We start from the raw sequence: 7,151 nt of genomic DNA, 5'->3' as shown, positions 1-7,151 counted from the left end.
ACCACAGCTTCTCTATCCATTCATTTGTTGATGGGCACTTAGGTTGTTTCCAACTCCTTGCTATTGTGAACAAAGCCGCAATAAACATGGGTGTGTATATATCTGCTTGGGTAGCAGTTCTGGTTTCTTTAGGGTATATTCCCAGTAGTGGAAATGCTGGGTCAAATGGTATTTCTATTTCCAACTTTTTGAGAAAGCGCCATACTGCTTTCCATAGTGGTTGCGCCATTTTACACTCCCACCAACAGCAAATAAGGGTTCCAGTTTCTCCACAATCTTGCCAGCATTTGATGTTTGCTGTTTCTGTTAAATTTTGCTATTTTTACTGGGGTGAGATGATATCTCATAGTTATTTTGTGGTTTTTCTATTTCTTAAATAACTATTCTGGTTTGTTTTTTTATGATTCTGTGTTTTTTTAACTATTAATGAAACTTCACTTTTTTAAAATTAATTTCAATGAACATTTACAGAGATTTTGGATTTCCATTCATTCATTGTTGCACCATTCTCCCCGCCCAACCCACCCACACCCCCAGTTCGCTTTTCTCCTTGAAAAGCAAAACACCTTCACTGGTACACAATCCCCTCCACACATACCCCCCCACACACCCCCACCCCGAGTATACTCCACTCTGCAACCCTCATTCCAGATGATTCTGTTTTAAAGATAACATTTTTGTGTGTTCTTTGTGAATATTTTACACAACAAATTAGGTTCTCATTTCACAATTTCTATATGAACTGTTCAGTGATGTTAGTCAATATTCTCTTTAATTATGTTCTAGTTATTCCATTTCCAGTACTCTAGTTTCCCTGATGTCTTATCTGGAGTAGTGGTTATATTGTTCTGTTGCTAATGGAAACATCAGCAGTTTGAACTCACCAGTTGCTCCATGAGAGAAAGATGTGGCAATTTACTTCCAAAAAGATTCACAGCTTTGGAATCCCTATGAAGTGGTTCTATTCCGTCTTACAGGGGGGCTGAGTCGGAATCAACTCAATGACAAGGGGTTGGTTGGGTTTTGGTTTTGCTTTAGAAGAAATAATTGCTGATATTTTGGTTGCCTATAGATATTTGGTTGTTTTGAACATTCTTGTGGTTTGTTTGGAAGCTTATGGAGCAAATTCGTTTTCCGCTCAGCAGTTTTTGCATTTTGCATTTTATGATTAGTTGCAATCTCTCAATGTAACAGCACTCCGCCACTTCCCCCTGAGTTTTTCGTTTCCAGTCATTCTTTTTTGCCTGTTCCTTTTCTATTTTAAATTTATTTTTAGGTAAATGCTGCCCTTTGGTCTTGTACAGTTGATTCTTCTGAGGACTTTGGGTGATATTGTTCACTTTATACCCGTGTCTAGTCGATTCTGATCCAGAGTGACCCATAGGGCAGATAAGTGTGTCCTCAGGGATGTTCACTTTATAGACCTGACTACTATTTGGCTGAAAGGTAATCCCCAGAAAGGGGCTCAGTTCCAGGATTTGGACAGTGTCAAATTCATAGAGATTTTTTTATCTTTTTTTTATGTGCATGATGGTTTTGTGTGCATCCATGATTACTGTATGCATGGATGATCCACCCATGCTTCCTCAGGAGAAAAATGGGGACTCGTCTGTGCAATTTACAGCCTTGGAAACCTAGGAGGAGTTCTGACTCAACAGCAATGAGTAGAGTAGGTGATTTTACTCACAAAAGACAGCCTCTACTCTGTGCTAATCTACTATTTAGTTAAAGGTGATCTCACTGGATAGCCGTGATTCAGAATTTAAAGATTATCTCAGGATAATAGTCTCTGAGAGTTCTCCAGTCTTAACTGGTTTACTAAATCTGAGCTTATAGGAATTTGCATTCACACACACACAAAATAATAAAATAAAATAAAGAATTTGAGTTCAGCTTCACACTTTTCTCCCATCCTAACAGGGCCCATATATTGCATCCCTGATCAGAATGGTAGATAGTGGTAGCCAGGCAACATTTAGTTCTTCTGGTCTCCAAAATTCACCAAACCCACTGCTATTGAGTTCATTCTGCCTCATAGAACTTTATAAGACACAGCAGAACTGCCCTACAGAATTTCCAAGGCAGTAATTCCTTGGAGATGGACATTATGCTACTTGAAAAGGAGGGGTAAGGGGCCAGATTGATGGAGAAAGAGAGGCAGACCATCAACCAGGTGGGTTGACCCAGTGACTGCAGCAATGGGCTTGAGTGTGTCAGAGAATTGTGAGGATGGAATGGGATAGGACAGGGTTCAGATTGAATGACACCTAACAACAACAACAACAGATCTTTACAGAAGAAAACCACCTCATCTTTCCCTCACAGAATGGCTGGTGGATTCGATCTCCTGACCTTTGGGTTAGCAGCTGATCACTATACCCATTATGGCTCCAGGAATCTTATGGGTTCAGGGTAGATGTTGTTGTTATGTGCCCTCAAGTCGAGCACAACTCATAGTGACCCATGAACAACAGGTCTGAACCCTGTCCTATCCTGTGCCATCTCCATCATCTCTGATATACTTAAGGCCAATTCAATTTGATTTGAACAAACCACATATTTAAATGACCCATTTAAGTATTCTTTTCTATGTTCTAGAGTCTCTGGGTAGTGCAAATGGCTAATACAATAGCTCAATAACCAAAAGGTTGGAGGTTCAAGGTCATCCAGAGGTGCCTCAGAAGAAATGTCTTGTGATTCACTTTTAAAAATTCAGCCCTGTTCTCAAGGGGGTTTTGGAGCACCCCTGGCTCAATTAGACTGAGACCCTGGATAATGTGCTGCCCACTGCTCAGCTCATGATGGATAAGACAGTGGCCGCAGGAATCCAGCCTGCTCACACTGAGCAGTTGGCCAACATGAGAATCCAGGATCTGAGAGTCAACCTCAAACCTTTGCACTCTGTGAACAACTCCATTCTGAGGAAGAGGAAGTTACTCACCACCAAGCCAAAGGATGGTGTTTATATCCATGACCAAGAGAATGGAGCCGAGGATTCAAACAGCGCCTTGGAGAAACTCTGGGACATGATCACTCAGTGTATTCTCCCTCAGGCTGGAGAAAATGAAGATGAGGAACTGAATGAAGTCATGCAAGAGGCTTGGAAGTATAACCGGGAGTGCGAGCTCCTGAGAGACACTCTGCAGAGCTTCAGCTGGAATGGTAGTGGATTCACAAAGAAGATCAACTAAAACTGGCAGAATTGTGAAGCAAGTGATTGAAGAACAAACCATGTCCCATGAATCCCAATAACAACAGCTTCAGGCTTTTCCTTTTTTATATAATTTCAAATTGTATTCTTTAATGTGTAAAGAAATTTTAATGTAAATTAATAAATCACAATTTCATTTAAAAAATTCAGCCCTTGGAAACCATATGGCCTGCTTATTGGTTTCCTCACCCCCTGACACCTGAGAATTTTATCTCCAAACTCTCCCTCAAATCCCTCTGAGCTACCATCTTAGTTCACGCCCCACCTTGTCCCACCTGGATCGTGACACTCTCGCCTCCTTCACACGGCAGCTGGAGAGATCCCTGATGCACATCTAATAATGTCACTCCACACAAAATACTTTGCCCTAGTGACCAGAACGAAATCCCAGTGTCTTCTGTCCGGATCCCACTCTCTGGCCTCAGTTCTGACCGATTCACCACCACCTTTACTCTGAACCCTTTTCTGAACCAAACTTGCAGAGAAACCACTTCTTTCTGAGCAGAGCATCTTGTGGCAATTATTGCATGGTGTTTGCCTCAAGATATATGCATTTCTAGTTCCCTGGGTTAACTGTAAGGATCTTGAAGGCATGCATATAGTCCTTGTATGTCCCAGGCTCAATGTAAACCTTCTGATTAATAATTGCATCCCTCGTAGGCCCAGCCTGTGGCTGCAATGAACCTGGGAACATCTTTCAGGCACCTGTTTCTGGTGCTACAACTCGGTGAGTGCTCAAACTTGGGGTGGTACAGAGGGAATGGGGGGAGGAGGAGTTGTTGGGAGGCGAAAGTGAGTAGAATTGAGACCTAATCTCTTCTTTTCCACCTAGCGTTGCCCCCAGTAGTCACCTGGAGAAAGGAGGTGGTGCTGGGCGAAGTAGGCAAGACAGTGGAGTTACCTTGCAAGAAGTCAACTGAGACACGCAAGTTCTTCGACTGGAAATTTCCTAATGATACCAGGATTATTAGAATACAAAGTGACTTCTGTATGCAAGGTAGGATTTCCCAATTTCCTGTTGTTTTAGGCCGAAATTAAAACTAATGAAACCTATATATTTTTATGCTATTGTTTTATGCCCCAGATTGGAACTGACTGACTCTCCAAGAGGTTTTCAGAGGTTGTAAATCACATGGAAGGTTGTAAATCGTATCACCCATCTTTTTCCCTCAGAACAGATAATGAAATCAAACTTTTTGCCTTGGGATTTTCAACACAACACCTTATCAACTAGGGCACCTTAAATATTTATAAAAGGATATTTATCTAAAGGAAATGACTTACCATTTATAGCAGCTGGCAAGCTCCAGATCTGTGGGTCAGACCTTAGCAGAGACACCTCTCCTAAGACTTAACTATGAAAGCTGAGGACTTCAAGGTCAGCAGGTAAGGCAAGGCCACTGGTTCAAGTCCATAAAACCAAAGCAGAACAATCCAGATTCAGGGTCCAGCTCAAGCAAAAGTAAGCAAGCTCTGTCAGACCACATACCCTACATCTGGATACCGTAGTCCATACACCTGACAAAACTCCTTTTCCACAAATGGGGTATTCACAGCATATCATATCAAGGAAATAATTACATTCCGTCAAACCTCATCTGAGAGTGAGTACTGCCATTATAACTGCCAAACTAGAGAATCTTAGGTGGCTAAGTCAGCATTCAACTATCACACTCATCAAGGGAGAAAAATATACTGCTACAGATTGAGCATTCCTGGTGTCAGAGTAAACTATACAATCTCAGAAGATGAGTGTAGATGGCGACGCAGTCAGACTCCTGTTCATGTATGCCAATGCCCTGGACAACGCAGCAGAACGCTTTTGGTGACCTCACATCAATTTTAATGCCTTCATATTTATAAACGTATTTTAATAAGCATTAGACTAATAACTATTCTCGAAGACGTATGATTTAATGCTGCAGACTCATGCGGGTGATACTTTATTTCATTTGATGAACTGCAAAAGAGTGGAGAGGTTTGTTTGTTTTAGATTTTAAAGTGAAATATCAATTTAAAATTTTAATACTGTTCAGAAAATATTTTAATATAAGAAGATTCTTTTTCTCCCTCACATAATAGCTTTCTCACATTCTCCTTTAAAAAACTTTCTTTTTTTTCTGTGTTGTTGTTAGGTGCCATCAAGTTGATGGTGCCTCAGTGCAACCCTGTGAAAAACAGATCTGAACCTTGGCCTATCCTGTGCCATCCCAAGATCTCTGATATGTTCCAGCTCATACAGTTACTACTTCAATCCATCTTGCTGGGGGTCTTCTTCTCTTTTTCTGATCTTCCACCTTTCCCATGATGATGTCTTTGTCCACAGACTGGCCCTTAATGACAATAAGCCCAAAGTATATGAGATGAAGTTTCACCATCTTTGCCTGTAAGGAACACCCTGGTCGTACATCTTCCAAAACAAATTTGACAATGGGATATCCAGTACTCTTCTCCAATACAATTCAAAAGCACCGGTTCTTCTTCTGCCATTCTTATCCATGGCCCAACTTTCAGATGCATAGGTAGGAATTAAAAAATATCATGCTTGGGAAAAAGAAATATCATGGCTTAGATAAGGAACATCTTAGTCTTTAACATCTTTGCTCTTTAGCACTTTTGAGAGGTCCTTGACAGCAGATATTTCTCAAAACAGCACATCTTTTGATTTCTTATCTGATATTATTATGGGTATTGATTTTAGATCCAAGTGAAATTAAGTCCTTGACAACTTCAATCTTTTCTCCATTTATCATGATGATGCCATAATATTGGTCCAATGGTCAATATTTTTGTTTTCTTGATGCTGAGACGTAATACATATTGAAGACAATAGTCTTTGATCTTTTGCAACAAGTGCTTCAAGTTCTCTTACTTTTCAGCAATCAAGCTTATGTCATCTGTATAGCACAAGTTATTGATGAGTCTTCCTCTAATCCTTATGCTACATTCTTCATATAGTTCGACTTCTCAATTTATTTGCTTAGCATACAGATTGAATGTTGTTATTGTCGTTAGTTGCCCTCAAGTTAACAACTTATGGCAACTCTATGAACAACTGATCTAAACCTTATGCTATCCTGTGCTATCCTCATCAGTTCTGATATACTCAATCTCATTGTTACAGTTACTGTGTCAATTCATCTGGTTGAGAGTCTTCCTCTCTTTTGCTGACCTTTACCTTTACCACCATGATGTCTTTTTCTAAAGACTGGTTCCTCTTAATGGTATGACCAAAGTGTGTGACACCATCCTTGCCTTTAAGGAGCACTCTGGTTGCACTTTCTCTAAGATGTATTTGTTTGTTCTTTTGGCAGTCCATGGTATATTTAATTCTCTTTCCCAGTACCACAACTCAAAGGCGTTGATTCTTCTTCATTGTCCCTTATTCATTGTCCAAATCTCAGAGACATTGAAGACCATAACTTTGTCTTTGAAATGAGTGCATGAGACTATAATTGAAAAGACCATGGCTTGAATCTGATGCCCTTAGCCTTTACTAGCCTTTTTGCTCTTTAGCACTTTGGAGAAATATGAGAAAAGAATGAAACTTTAAGTTATTCCTTTCCTGATTTTAAAACATGCAATGTTTCCTTGTTCTATTCAGATAACTGCTTCTTGGTCTATGTAGAGATTTTGCATGAGTACAATTAAGTGTTCTGGAATTCTAATTTTTCTCAAAGTTAGCTATATGTATTATGATTCACATGGTCAAATACTTTTGCATAGTTAATAAAGAACAAGTAAACATTCTAATAGTGTTCTCTGCTTTCAGCCAAGATCCATCTGACAGCAGTAATGATATTTATTGTGCCACAGCCTGTTCTGGATCCAGCTTGAATTTCCTGTTGATGTACTGTTCCCCCTGTTTTTAAATACTCTTCAGCAAAATTTTACTTGTATGTGATATTAACAATATTATTATTATTATTATTATTATTAT

The 7,151-nt window shown here is 39.8% G+C and overlaps 1 pseudogene; it reads left to right on the top strand.

Annotated features, from left to right (window-relative positions):
• The window catches only part of LOC102865689, a 29,209-nt pseudogene extending 25,957 nt beyond the window's left edge, over positions 1 to 3,252 (top strand).
• Positions 3,253 to 7,151: the final 3,899 nt, after the last annotated feature.

This window comes from Elephantulus edwardii, unplaced genomic scaffold (assembly GCF_000299155.1).
Source record: "Elephantulus edwardii isolate Elephantulus edwardi_28Jun2011 unplaced genomic scaffold, EleEdw1.0 scaffold00096, whole genome shotgun sequence".
Lineage (NCBI taxonomy): Eukaryota > Metazoa > Chordata > Mammalia > Macroscelidea > Macroscelididae > Elephantulus > Elephantulus edwardii.
The sequence above is the reverse complement of the archived record's forward strand: the minus strand, read 5'-3'. Positions and strand labels throughout refer to the sequence as shown.